Source organism: Sturnira hondurensis, unplaced genomic scaffold (assembly GCF_014824575.4).
Source record: "Sturnira hondurensis isolate 20B ecotype Veracruz unplaced genomic scaffold, ASM1482457v3 Scaffold0019006, whole genome shotgun sequence".
Lineage (NCBI taxonomy): Eukaryota > Metazoa > Chordata > Mammalia > Chiroptera > Phyllostomidae > Sturnira > Sturnira hondurensis.
Window position 1 is genome coordinate 6,141,795 of NW_028091637.1, and position 14,001 is coordinate 6,155,795.

Below are 14,001 nucleotides of genomic sequence, written 5' to 3' on the forward strand. Positions count from 1 at the left end.
CGTGGAATCACACTCTCAGAATCATGTATTACCAAGCATTAGTATTAAACTATGCAACAGGACTGATTTAGATCACCTCAGGATATTCATATTTATCCCATTTTAATAGAGCCTAAAACCGATGGGAAAAAAGGAGACTTTGTTTCCGTATGACACTGGGCATACCACTTAACACCTATTGACTTCTATTTCCTCATCAGTAAAATGCAGATAATTGAGGTCATAAGCCCTTATTCACAACTGCAAACTCCATAAATTTCTGGAAAGCTAATGGTTTTTCATAACTCTTTGGGCTGCAGAAACCTAGCCTAAATTGACAGAGGCTGTTTGTAGCCTGGACCTCCTTATTGTGACTATCCATATGTCTCATCACCAAACTATTAATGTGTCTGATGACAGGATGTTGTCTCAGACCCTGCTGTGGGTATTCCATAGCATACATCACAACACTTGCCTAAATTCTGAAGTCTAAACCACCTTGCCTTACGGGTTTCACATGAAGGACCACAGGCCTATAATACTTGTTCTGCTTATTTCAAAGATGTCATATGTTGTGCAATAAGGTAATGGATAAGAAACTACTTGGCAAAGTGGATGTTGTACCTACTTTAACCATCAGCAGCCACGGGGATTCTACTTGCTAGAACTCCCGCAGCGTGGAAGCTTTCTTCTCCTGTGCTAGAAGTAGCTTTCAGCGTCTACCTGTCTGACAGCCTTTATCCCTGTCTCACACCCATGCTGTCCTTCTCCTTAAAGATTTCTTTGAAAGACAGCTCCCTGTGCTTAGGGCTTTGTTCCCACCCAGGGCCACTCTGGGTGTCTCTTGTTCTGTAGTTTTGTTCAACTCAGGCTGGTAAGGAGCTGCCAACAAAGAGTGGAAAGAAATCAGATCAAGTGAAAACTTCAGTCCTTAGGGTGCTTGCAAAAGCTCTGTATGCATCCTGGAAACTTCTGTAATCTTCAGTGCTTGAGGCCAGAAGCCACAGACATGTGTGGCTTCTGTAACTGTATATGAGACAGTATGCCTACTTTTCTCTCTCCCTTTCTCTTTCTCTCTCTCTCTCTCTCACACACACACACACACAGATACACATACACATAGAATCATTTTGTGGGAATAGTAAGTTCATCCCATGTCACAGTGCACACTGGTTCATGTGACAACTCCACCCATATGTAATAAGTGTGTCCTTATAACTTGAGGTCAACTAAGAAGGGCTGAGAAGTGGTAATCTTCTCTTTTATTTGTCTTTCATAGCTAAGGTTCCTGAGACATTACGCTCAATTGAAGTTGAAAGTGGGGAAGCGAAAATGCAACATATTTTTTGAGCACCAGGATCGCATCTTTCCTTGAACACAATCAACCAGAGTAAGCGCTGTGAATTTGGAAATGTTTCCATTTGAGAACTGAGAATACATCCCCTGCGACTGGGAATGCTAGTATCATTATTTGCCAGTGACTCACTAGATATATCTCCCCTTTAAATGCCAATTAACAATAGTGCTTATCATATGAGTGGAGATACAGACCATGGTTCCAGTCATAAGCTGCCCTTTGCATATAAAGATGGCATGACTCTTCACCATCAGTAACATGGGATCTTAAAGACTTTGATGTCATAGCGAGGACAGGTTGATACGGCTTTTTCGATGTCCTACCTATGATGTTCAGTTTTGAAAACATATTGTCAGAGTTAGGAATACAAACCTGGGACCACAAGGAGGCTCACTGGAGCATCTATTAATCGTGCCCATTTTCTAGTGATTATTGGTCCCAGTGGACACATCTCATCAATGATCATTTCTAGCCTCTCCCACTAAAGACACCCTCTGGGCTTAAATTGGTACAATCTTGCTGAAAAGCAATTTGGCAGTATGTATTAACAGTCTCAGAAAAGAACGTGGTGTTCAACCCAATCATTTTATGACTAGGACTATCTGTCTATCCACAGACCAGTGGAAAGAAATACATAAAAAATTAATAAGATGATTACAAGGAAATAGACTAAAATGCTAACAGTTTTTTTTTCTGGGTAGTAGGATTACAGTTTATTTTTATATTTCATTCTTTATACTTGTTACAAACATCAACAATGAATAAATTATTTTTGTATTGAGAACAAAGCTATAACCACCATGTTTAAGGTAACATAGTCTAAAATACAAATGGAAAATTTTGCAATATTTCACGTTAGTGATATTTCAAAGTTAAATACTACTTTAAAAAAGCCAAACCCATAGACAGTAACTCACCCTGAACAGTGTAATGAGAGTAAAAGGATATTCACAAGTTGTGAAGAGACACCACTTGTCTCCGTGAGGCTGAGTCAAAAACTGAATGGGTTACACCAAAGCCTGCAATGATGTCTGCCCAGTAGGCGGTGGGGGTCTGAAAGGAGAGGAATGTTAAGTTGTTGATAAATATCCTCAACGGTATCTTTTCTGGATTAGAAAAATACATATTATATTTTTAATAGAGTTTGATATATTTTATATAGATGTTAAAATATAATTTTTTTTTTACAAAGAGAAAGCACACTGCAAGAGTTTCTGAATGTCTCGTGTCTAGGAAATTAAAGCCCGCTGGCAGCACAACCCATTGCCTAGAAACCTAATGAGAGTCCCAGAAAGGCGGCGTTGGAGTCCATAGGTCACTAGCATCAGCAAACAACAACGTCAAATCGGAAGTTTTCCACCGGTTATTACAAGAGGTCTTCAAAGACCTGCCCAACAACACTCCTTTCAAAGAAAAGCTTCTAAGACTACTGCCAGGTTGGAAGCTACAGTTTGGGTCTTTGTGTGAAGTTCTGTTAGACCAGGGTTTCCCAAATTGGCTTGTTCCTAAGTATCATCGGGGTTACTCTCGAAATATGTGGGTTTCCCTACTGATTATGCTTCAGCAATAACGGGGCCAGGGGGAATCCACAATGTTAATAAGGGCTCTAGATTTATTCTAAGCACCATCAAGTTTGAGAAACATTGTTATTAGCTTTCATTTCCTTTCTAGCACTTCTTGCTGGTTCTACTTACGTGCTGTCCTTCCTTGCCTGCTTGGTAACGCATTGTCATCATGTCTGCCTCTAACACCAAACAGTACGGCCCATGAGACCAGGGACAGTGTTCATTCGTTTCTCTGCTTCCGAGCACCAGTACGGTGTTGGATGCATATGATTAGAAGCTGAGTAAATATTCCTTGAATCAATCAATCAGGGAATCAAAATCTGTTTTGTTCTGTATAAGAAGTGCCCGGTTCACGTCTGGACCATCCTCAGGATTTTAGGAAAAGCCCCACCTTTGGAAAGCACTGTGTGAATGTGTTTTGGCAGGGCCCTTGTGTTATGTTAAAGAGAGTGTTCATCTGAACCTGGAGGTGGGTTGCAAAAGAGGACATGCTGACTGCCAGGCACATTAAGACATCAAATTCACACAGAAAGGAAACATCCTGTCCATGTCTGCTAATCTAGCTAGATAATATCTATTACTTAGGCAAGCATATTGCATGCTGACCTGATATGGAACAAAAAAAAAAAAAGAAGAAGAAAATAAAAACCAACTTCCTGGCTCCTTTGAGGTCAATCTGGGGGAAATTAATTGCCAAGCAAGTGAAGGGCCAGTATGACTGAATAGGGTTCCACTTTCCTGAATATTTAGGCTCACAAAGAATTACAAAGGGAAAAAATATTATAGAAATCTGGGTTCTGCAACCCCACCCCTCAAATAAACCTTTCTCTAGTTTTCGGAAGATTAAATTAGAGATGGCTACTGAATATTAACTGGCTGAAATAAGGCACTTGTGTAGTAGGTACGTAGACTACACAGTAGGCCTACTGAGGAAGCGCAGTAAACCTTTGCACACATAGGCACTGAGCAGATGTTCATAAAATGCTCCTGGATCAATTTGTCAGGGCAAAACTGATTCTGCAGAGAGGAATACGTGGACTGCTCTGGGTGTAGCCGTCTACTCTGCTGCCTCCCCCCACCCAGTTGCACTGTCCATGAGGAGGCCACCTTGGCCCTCACTTTGGGCAGTCCTGCCTACAGAAGCCTGTTACTGCTGCGACCTGCCCTTCAGATACACTGAGGTCGCTATTGCTCCTGACTCTTAACTGAGTCCTGGCTAAGCCTTCTCCAGCCGTTCACCTGTAGCCCCATCAGGAAGGCATAGGTGGGGGCTAGCAAATGTACTGCCCGTGAGCCATATCTGACCCAGCCACCTGTTTTTGTTGATGAAGTTTTATTGAAACCAGTCATGCCCATTCATTTATAAATGGTCCAAGGCTGGTTTGGGCATCACAACAACAGTCTCCAATAATTGTATCAGAGGTCGTCTGACCCACAAAGTCTTAAATAGCCACTGTCAGGCCCAGGAGAGAAAAAGTTTGCCAGACTACGCCTGACTTAGATGCACAGGGCCAGATGATAATAATTATGGTAACAAAATTCAGTGCCATTTACTGTATGCTGGGTAGTCATCTAAGGTCTTTGGATATGTTACTTCACTTAGTCCTCATTATAGTGGTGTGAGAAAACTAAGGCACAAAGGTATTAAGATGATGCAGCTAACCAGGGCCAGCCTAGATGAGAAAGATATCGTAAATAAATAACTGTGGAAGTATCAGTAATGGAGAGATTAAAAAACAAATAGGCTATCACAGTGTCCCAAACCTGATGAACCAAATTGTAATTTGGAAGCTCTAACTGAGCAGCAGATAAGTCATGGTGGGGATCAGAAAACCAACGTGGGTGTGGAAGCAGGTTCTTACTAATATCTGCGTTCTGATCGGCTGCAGATTCCTCTCTGTATGACGTTTACGATGAAAAAAATAATGCTTAAGTGAAACAAAAGAGGAAGTTGAAATGACAAAAAAAATACTTCCTTAGTGAAATCTATTTGCCCGAAAGCTTCTACATTTAAACTGTAATTCCTTGGGATATTCTTCATTTATTAAAAGTGATTCAACATGTTTTTGAAACTTACATTTGGAAATTACCTTCGCAGCCAGTTTACTAACTTAAGGAAGCCAATGTTTTTAATTTCTGGCTCCATTGTTATAAAGTTTATTTTAGTCCTAAGTGGTATTACCGCAATTATTTTGTTTTATGGTCCACTTTATTTACCAGATGTGGCCCACAGAGACTTTTGGCTTCTTTAAGAATGAAAATCTGCCCCAAAGCAATTCTAAGGATACTCTCCACAGATTTATCTGAATAGCCCCCTGAACCACATCAGAACCTGGCACGTAGAAAGTGTTCAAAAAATATTTGCTGAACAAATGAGTGATTCTTGTCAATAAAAAGTTCCAAAAATATGTTAGAAAATGACAATACTGTCTAGGTGACTCTTTTGACGAAACATACATTTGACAGATCAAATTTCTTTGATTTATCTATTTAACAAATATTCATTGAGAGCCAGGGGTAGCTACCTTATTAGCGGGGCCCGGTGCAAAACGAACATGCGGGGCCCTTTGTTCAAAAAGTAGGAAAGGGGTGTTTTCCTGGCTTCTGTGGTCTCCTCAATCTATCATTGTGTTATTTGCCACCCAGCATTGTGCTCCCTTAGGTGTGTGGCTACTGTAAGACTGAGTCCATACACTCAGTCCATACACAGTCCATACACTGTGTAGGACTCTTTTTGTGAGCAGGAGAGCCAGGCCCACCTGTCCCTGCTGCAGCACCAAGAGGGGTGGGGCGGGGGTGGTGGTGGTAAGGAGGCACGGGGGAGGAAGGGCAGCAGCGGTCACAGGGTGGAGGTCGGGGAGTGTCCAGGGAGGTGAGGCTCCAAGCCCCTGCTTCATGCTCTTTTGTTTCACTGAACTTCACTCACAAAACCTTCATCCAAAGACAAATAAATGATTGAGACGTTCAAGACAGCAACTGACAAGCAGTAAGTCCTAAATGCACAGCTCCCTGCCAAGTGCTCATGAAGCTGGCCTTATTGAGAGCCTGCTGTATGCCAGGCCCTGAGCCCTACTACATGAACAAAGACAGACAGTGCCTGGAGGGCAGACCAGATAAAAAGGAAATTACCCTGCAGTGTTGAAGAATGTCAGTGTGAACAGGCAGAGCCCAGTGGCTTCAGTCCTGGGGTCAAGGAAGGAGTCCCAAACCCAGAGGCTTCTAAGTGTAACTTGCCAATAGAGAGGAGGGATAAAACTAAAGGTCGAGTTTGGACCAAGGGAGCAGCACTTGAAAAGCTGGGAGTGGAGAGCATGCGGCACTCCAAGGCGTAAAGGGCCTGGATAGAGTGGGCACACACATGTCAGGCCTGGCAAGTGGGGAGCGGGTGCTTTCTCCAGGACATTAGGGAGTTCCAACAGTTTTTAAGAACAATGGGTTGCCATTGAGAGGGATTTAAGATCAAGTGACTTGATTAGACCTGTGGGATATAACTCACTCAAGTTGCAATGAAAATGAGAAGTTTCAGAACCTGGAGGTTTGGAAGGGGGAGAAGTAAGGGTCAAAGGAGAGGAAGCAGAGGGTAGTTTGGGGATATTTGGGGTGAGGGGGATGCCAGATAACTAGGGGGCCTCACACTGGGACAAGAAAGGCTTGGGATACCAACAACTGAGGTGTGTCCATTTCATTTCAAGAGGCACCTGGTAGACAGGGACCAGAAGTATCAAGCGGAGCAGGCTGAAGCCTGCATCAAGTGAGAGTCTTTGGCAGGTCTCAATTAGCAGCAGGCTCTTACCACTCATTGTTCTAAAATTGTTGCACAGCACTGAGGCTTGAAAGTTGCTCTGGAGCTTACGCTCACCCTCAGCTCCACACCCTTCCTTACAAAAGAACTTACTCTGCAAAGTGAATATAATAACACAGAGAAAATGTTATGTGAGCAATTCCAGGACTAGACCTGGAAGGTAAAGTATGAAGTCTCATGTTTTATCCCCTTTAAAAAGTACAGGATATGTGCCTCTGTGTAGTCTTCGGGGCTGCACACATGCAGTAGCATCACGGGCTGGTAGAGGTTGGGGAGATCATACCCTAACATGTTCCGTGTCCCGACAACTTTTTGAGTACATGAAGTGTCTACCATATTTTAGGAATACCTACCTTGCTTGTCAGGTGTAATAAAAGTGATTGATGGTTTCAAAAGCAATGCTGCAATCATGAATCCGAGTGTGCTGAGCAGTGTGAGAACTGCTATAGGGGATGCAAGAGGCGGTCAGAGAAGGTGGCTGGACATGCAGAGTCCTGGGCACTTGCACACAATTTAAGTTCAGGAAACACGGTTGTTAAGATCTCCTTCCTGACTTTGAGAAGGCTATCATCTGAGTTAGGCAAGCCCTAGGAAAACAGGGAGGGCAGAATTTTTAGAAACTGCTACATAATGGGGCATGAAATATAAGAGCTGTGAGGTCTCATGAAAGAAGAGCTACCAGCACCCTTACCGTTCCCATACATCAGAGCACTGTTTCATTTCACTAGATTGTAACTCATTGCTCTCCTGCCTTCTGTGTTGAATTCCAGTCAGTTCCATAGGCCTAGGAACCCAGCCTACCCACGGCCTCTACGTGCTTTGTACATTGTACCTAAAACACATAAAGACTTGTTAAGTAAATGAAGTAATTCAACATCTTCCTCTCCAGTAATACAATCCCAGCTGGTATTTTCCCAGATGAACTTTTAGGGGGATTTTTCCTAATAAAAACATTCGAGGAGGTTCAGGGTCAGGACATGCCTTGTTCTGGTCTTCACTGCAATATGTTGAGACTGCAGCTCTCTGCGGGGGGAGAGAGAAAAGCTGTCCCCGATCACACAGCAGCAATCTGAGTCCAGGACAAGAAACGAGCCCCCCAGGAAGTGAGCCAATTAAATGTTATTTCCTCCGATTTGAGGTTAATAAACAAACTTTAGTTAAGGAGTTGAACCACTTTGGGTCCTTACATTCCATAACAGGGTAGACATCAAGGATGCTCTGAGATAAAAGTAATAAAGGACCATGGGAAATTTTCTCCTTCTCCCCCATCACGCTGGCTTTCCTTCCATTGTCTTATACACAACGTGACGTGTAAACCAGCAGAGAACATTTCTCTTTTCTTTCCCGTTTTGTTGGGTGGTAAATACCATCTGGAGCTTGGTGAGCAGTGAGTAATGCACCTGGCACAGGACCAAGGTAACTGCCACCTGAAAACTTTCCACTCTGCTATTATTCTCCAGCTCAGGAGTCTTATGGTCCAAATGAGTGAATGGAGGAAACTGCCCATGTCATCTTTCACAGGACTCTTGCTATAGCAGTAAGTGCCTGGTTAAGCTACTTTCAGCTCTCAGTTTCACTCCTGTGTGCCTAGCCCACGCCCGAATGTTTAATCGCAGAATGATTTCCTCTTGTTTCTCAGTGCATACCTAGGTTGTTTCTCCCCTGGCCACAACTAGACTCATCCTTTTCCTTTTTTTTTTTTTTAATTCATGCAAGCATACGTTCATTGATCTTAGAGAAAAAGAAAGGGGCGGGTGGTGGGAGAAATATCAGGTGCTTGCCTTCCATACATGCCCCAACAGGGGCTCAAACCCACAACCTAGGTAAGTGCCCAGACCGGGAATGGGACCTGCCACGTGTTGTGTGGGACGACAGTCCAACCAACTGAGTCCTACTACCAGCCAGGTCTCACTAGGCTTATTTTTGAAGATGAAAACCAACTTGAGAACCGTCACAAGAAAAATACATTTAGGACTGTCAGAGAGCAGAGACCGCACTGCCAGGTTCCTGCACATGTCCCTCAGGCTTTATTGTCAGGCTCCCAATGGTCAGCATCTGCCTCACTGTCCCCAAGTCCACTTCCTTAGCCCAGGAAGGCCGCGCTCCCTGTGTACGAAGCAGGCCTGAAGTTCAGGAGCAGACATCACCAATGACCAACGAGCACGGGTGATTCATGTGCCAGCTCCCTTGCCCCTCAGTTAAGATCATCCTAAAGTCTCTGTTTTCTGCTTCACAGGGGAGTCAAGCAGGTAACATACCTTTATCAGCAGCATTCTCAGGCCCTAGATTTCGCTACTACCCTAACATTGCCTGCAACTTTAAAATGAACTACTGGCCCTTGAGTCTTTGTCAACAGGATCAGCTTCTGGGGAAACCCAAACTGAGATGGTCAGCAGGCTCCTCCCAAAGTTCTTGAATGGATTCCAAAGCCAAATATACATAACTTTTTAAATCACTTCTAAAATGATGAAAAGTCGACCATTTGTAGGTAAGCCAAGACTCAAATTTCCTAAATGTAAGTTCCTTCACTCACAGCATCCAACTTGTCTTTCAGACTCTGAAAGTGTTCTTCTGACTGAGTGGACCTCTGCTGGTAAATAGTTCAACAGAACGCATTTCCAATCATTTCAATGTGCTTTGAAGGTCATGGCACAAGCCTCTGAATCATGATTCACAGGTGCTTTCCACCTGTGAGGTACCAAGTGACCTTGGCCTTTTCAATGCCTCCGTTCAACCAGAATGTGCTCTGTTGTGAAGTCACAGCCAGAGAGCTGGTCCACACAGATGACATGTGTGTTTTAAATGTATTTGATTATTCCTCACTGCTCTTTGTTTCCCTGTTTACCCCGAATACTGGTTTATTTTTTTTCCCTTTTTACTCATATTTCTCCCTGTTTATTTCTATCTTGTCATTGTTCTCTTTATGGCAAAATGGTACGAGCCCATATAATGTGTATACAGTGGATGCCATGTGTCCAGTAGATCTCTCTTGGACCAAGGAACTCACTCCCACAGCTATGGGATCACAGTAGCTGCTAAAGGCTCACAACGTAGTTCCTCCTAAGAAACTGTCCTCAGCTGAAGGACGCTGCCTTGCTCAAGATTATACTCCTCCCTGGGGACAGCCAGCATCCAGAAAGGCTCAGACTCTAGCCCTGGACAGATAGCTCAGTTGGTTGGAGTGTTGTCCCATACACAGAAAGGTCGTGGGTTCGCTCCTCGGTCAGGGCTCATACACCTAGGTTGCAGGTTTGATCCCTAGTCAGGGCACACATGGGAGGCAACCGATAAATGTTTCTTTCCCTCATCGATGTTTCCCTCTCTCTATCCTCAGGTAAGGATCAAAAAAAAGAGGCTCAGACCCTTTGTCTGAGTTTGGAACCACCACGAAGGAGCTCTCTGAAGCTCCGTGTAGGCTCAGTTTACTGATTGCACAGTGGCTCACCTTCTCCTCCTGCCCCATCCTGCTTTCCTTACCTTCCATAAGTCTAGTGCCTGAGAGCACCTCAAATTAAACATCTGCTCAGAAATCTCAGAATCTCAGTTTATTTCCCAGGAACTTGACCTATAACACTTCCAGATAAAATTAGAAAATGTATAAACACCTGGCTGGTGTAGCTTAGTGGATTGAGCGTGGGCCTGCAAACCACACGATCGCGGTTCCGTTCCCAGTCAGGGCACATGCCTGGGTTGCAGGCCAGTTCCCGGCGGGGGACTCATGAGAGGCAACCATGCATTGATGTTTCTCCCCTTCTCTCCTTCCCTTCCCCTCTAAAGATAGATAAATAAAATCTTTTAAAAAATGTATAAAGATAAAAATGTGTTCATTTAAAATTTCTATCATCTGGGCACTCTGCCTAGTGTATGGTAAACTGGTGTCATAAAAACTTGGAAGGTGCCCATGTACATCTGTATATTTTATTACCAAAAATGTGTGGAAAAATCAAGTTCATAGATTTAGTTGAATCATAGAAAATAAGTGTTAACAACACCTGATGTATGGAAGGAGCTCAACAAATATTTCCTGAATCTTTAACTCAGCTTTCTTACAACAAAATACGATTTACACTTGTCTCCTAATTCAGGGCTTCAAAGATTGTGTACTTTAATAGTAAATAATTGTGTGTTTTTAATAAAAACGTTCACTTGTTAATCTGTATCCAGGCAAATAAAACAATTTAAGACAAATTATTTCTTTAACTGCAGAAATTGTCTTATTAATTTCATCAAGTAGGATCAGTTTCTTCACCTGAACTCTCACTACGTTACTATCATCTCACCATATATCATGAAATCAAAATCCACAAAAATTGTCCACAAAAAAAGGCTTTACAAATAAGATGGCCCACGCTATCCAGCTGCTATTCAGGCTATACCCTACCTCGACTTTTCAACGATTGAAACAATAGGTAGAATGTAAACAAGGTTTATTTCATTGAATGAAATTTTCAAAATTTAGCATACCTGAAAATAATCCACCATCCCGAATGGGCACAATGTTTCTTTCTCACAGTCTTCGTGATGGAAACAGTTCGGGGGTCCTCCTGTTAATCAAGCTCTTGTCACACCTGTTTTCTTCCATTGGCAAATGTATGAAAATCTTTCCTGGTAACTTTTCCCAAACTCAGCTGTACTTGCTGTGGGGGTGGGGGGCACGTTTTAAAGAAGAGATATCACTACCGATTAATGAACAAATTAAAACATAAAAATAGAAAGTGAGCCAATGCTAAACTAAAGATGAGGAAGAAAAGAAAAAAGGGTCATGTTTCTGAAATGATGTTTCCCACGCATATGGTGAAGGCACACATGTTCGTGCTGTTTCATTGTAGTCCTTCAGTTGCTAGTTATTCAAATGCCTTATTAAGTAGGGGCATGCTGGCAGCTGTAATAAATAGACATCAAACTATTTAATACCCTAGCCTAATAAAAGTTTGTGTCTTATGCACACAAGTGACTTCTGGGTGGGGGATGGCTCTCCGGCATGCTCAGGCCCCTTCGTATTATGTTTTATCAAGTAGCTCCCTCTTCCCCGAGGCCTCGCTTTCATCAGCATCCAACCAGCAAAGGAAGAAGTGGAGCAGGGATAAGACATACCTATTTCATAAAAGGCTTGGCTCAGGAACGGCATAAATCACTGCTGCACATGCTCCGTTGGTTAGAATCTAATCTTGCGGCCACAACTAACTACAAGGGAGACTGGGAAATGTAGTCTAGGTGTGTGCCAAGGAAGTGGAAACTCACTTTTGTTGAAGAGCTAGGAGACCCAGACATAGAGCCTTTGTGCAGTTTAAGGAAATAAGCAAATACCAAGCTTCTCAAACCACACTAAGGGTTCTTAAAGGCGACAGACAGCTGGCTGACTGCTAGAGCCAGTCGAGTGGGAATTCACCTTCTTCAACTCAATCAGCATGCCTCACACTTAGTATCTAAAGGTAATTCTAGTCTTTCAGTAAGAGTTGTACCAAGACACCAAAAGAGGCCCCACAGTAAAGCACTTGGTCTCTTCCAGGCAGCAGAGATGGCAACTGACTGAAGATTAAGCTGGTCTTTTTCCTCCTTCCCCCTTCCAATGAAACAGTCACATTGTTTGAAAAGGTTTCTGAGATCATTATCCGGATGCCTCCTCCCTCTGACACCACCAGTCTGGGCACTAGAATTTCAATCACGAAGTTCTGTGAAACTTAACCAGTTCATTCTCTGCAACATTTTGTCAAACAATGCAATAAACCCCTCGTGTAAAATGACAGTTAAGAAAAAAAAATCACTTCTTTTGACCAGTTCATACAAGAAACCAGAGAACCTTTCATTTCAACATTCAAGCCAGAGATTAGAATTTTATTTGAAGATGACAACGTTGTGGCTAATGATATTTTTTTTGTACTTACTCTTTTAGATGAACAACAGAGTAATGTGGTCATTCTGAAGATGGCTTCTTACAACCCGTCTGCATTGGGAAGAGCTTGCAACCCCTACTGTATTTTTTTTTTTTTTTTTTTTTGCTGCTGTTCAAAAAGGCCATTCCTGAGGGCAATTGTGTTTCGGTTTACATGAGTCAAATGCAACTGTCTGTGTAGGAGGCTTCTGCTTTGTAGCCTGAATGGTTAACTCAGGCGTGTCTACACAGAGAAGAGCCGACGATAATTAGGAGCTGTCTGTGAACACCACCACACAGATATTATCAGTGTTTACCAGTAGTGTCTACTCGTATTTACAAATCACTTTATAATGTTCATGAGAGTATCTTACCTCAATGATTTATTTGTAAGTAGTCATATAGCATGGGTGGGTTGTTGTTTTTTTTTCATTGTTGGTTCATCCTTCAAGTAAAGCCAACCTTGTAATTAATGGAGTTGTTTTTCTGAAAGACATACGAAGCATCAAAATTACTTCCTTCTCACCTAATCAAAGAAAGCAAAGCAATACGTAATGCTTACAAAAATACTTTAAAATCTGTTTTATTTCCACATTGTGGCCAGTTGAGAGAGAAAAAAAATAGGAAGAGAGAAATGGAGAGGTGCGAGTAAAGGGTAGGAAATAGAGACAGAGTGGTGAATAGACATGAAAAGTGAAAGGAAAATGTGAATAATGAAGGAAGGACATGAGGGAAAAAATAGGGAGAAAGAAAAACAGAGGATCCCTGGCTGGTGTAGCTCAGTGGATTGAGTGCAAGCCTGCGAACCAGAGGATCACAGTTCGATTCCCAGTTAGGGCACATGCCTGGGCTGCAGGCCAGTTCCCAGCTAGAAACCCACGAGAGGCAACCATACATTGATATTTCTCTTTCTCTCTCCTTCCTTTCCCCTCTAAAGATAAATAAATAAAATCTTTTTTAAAAATTAAAAAAAAAGAAAAACTGAGGAAAAGATGAGTAGCAGATAGTTTCTTCAGAGGAGTAGAGGACATTTGGACAAACTGAAGAACAGAAACTACCTAGCAGGGAATAGAGTTAGAGAAAAGGTTTTCTCCTGTATTGTAACTGTTAAAACCAGAGCGACACTAAGGTGGAATGAGATTAGCCCCAGGCAGCTCTCGCTCTGGGTGGGGGCTTCCTGCCTAGTGTAAACTCTATGAAGAGTCATGTCTGCCTAGTCAGAAAGACACTCTCGCTTAGGTGAGTCCTCACAGCTGACTTCCTTATGAATTTCATAGATTCTTTTTTTAATTGATATATAATTTACATACCATCAAATTCACTTTTTAAAAGTGTACAGTTCAGGGCTTTTGTTAAATTCACATGGCTATGCAATCATCAACACTACTTAAGAATATTTTTATGACCCCTAAAAGAAACTGCATAC

General features: G+C 42.5%; 1 long non-coding RNA gene across 2 annotated transcripts; it reads right to left on the reverse strand.

The window, feature by feature from the left end:
- Nucleotides 1–2,161: 2,161 nt before the first annotated feature.
- On the reverse strand, nt 2,162–13,054 carry LOC119004061 (uncharacterized). Of its 2 annotated transcripts, none has more exons than XR_005070106.1 (3): nt 12,950–13,054; nt 11,168–11,340; nt 2,162–2,389 (listed from the first exon to the last, which is right to left on the reverse strand). It is a non-coding gene; the product is annotated as an uncharacterized LOC119004061 (long non-coding RNA). The 2 variants fall into 2 exon arrangements; XR_005070105.1 differs by lacking the exon at nt 12,950–13,054 and adding an exon at nt 11,798–11,875.
- Nucleotides 13,055–14,001: the final 947 nt, after the last annotated feature.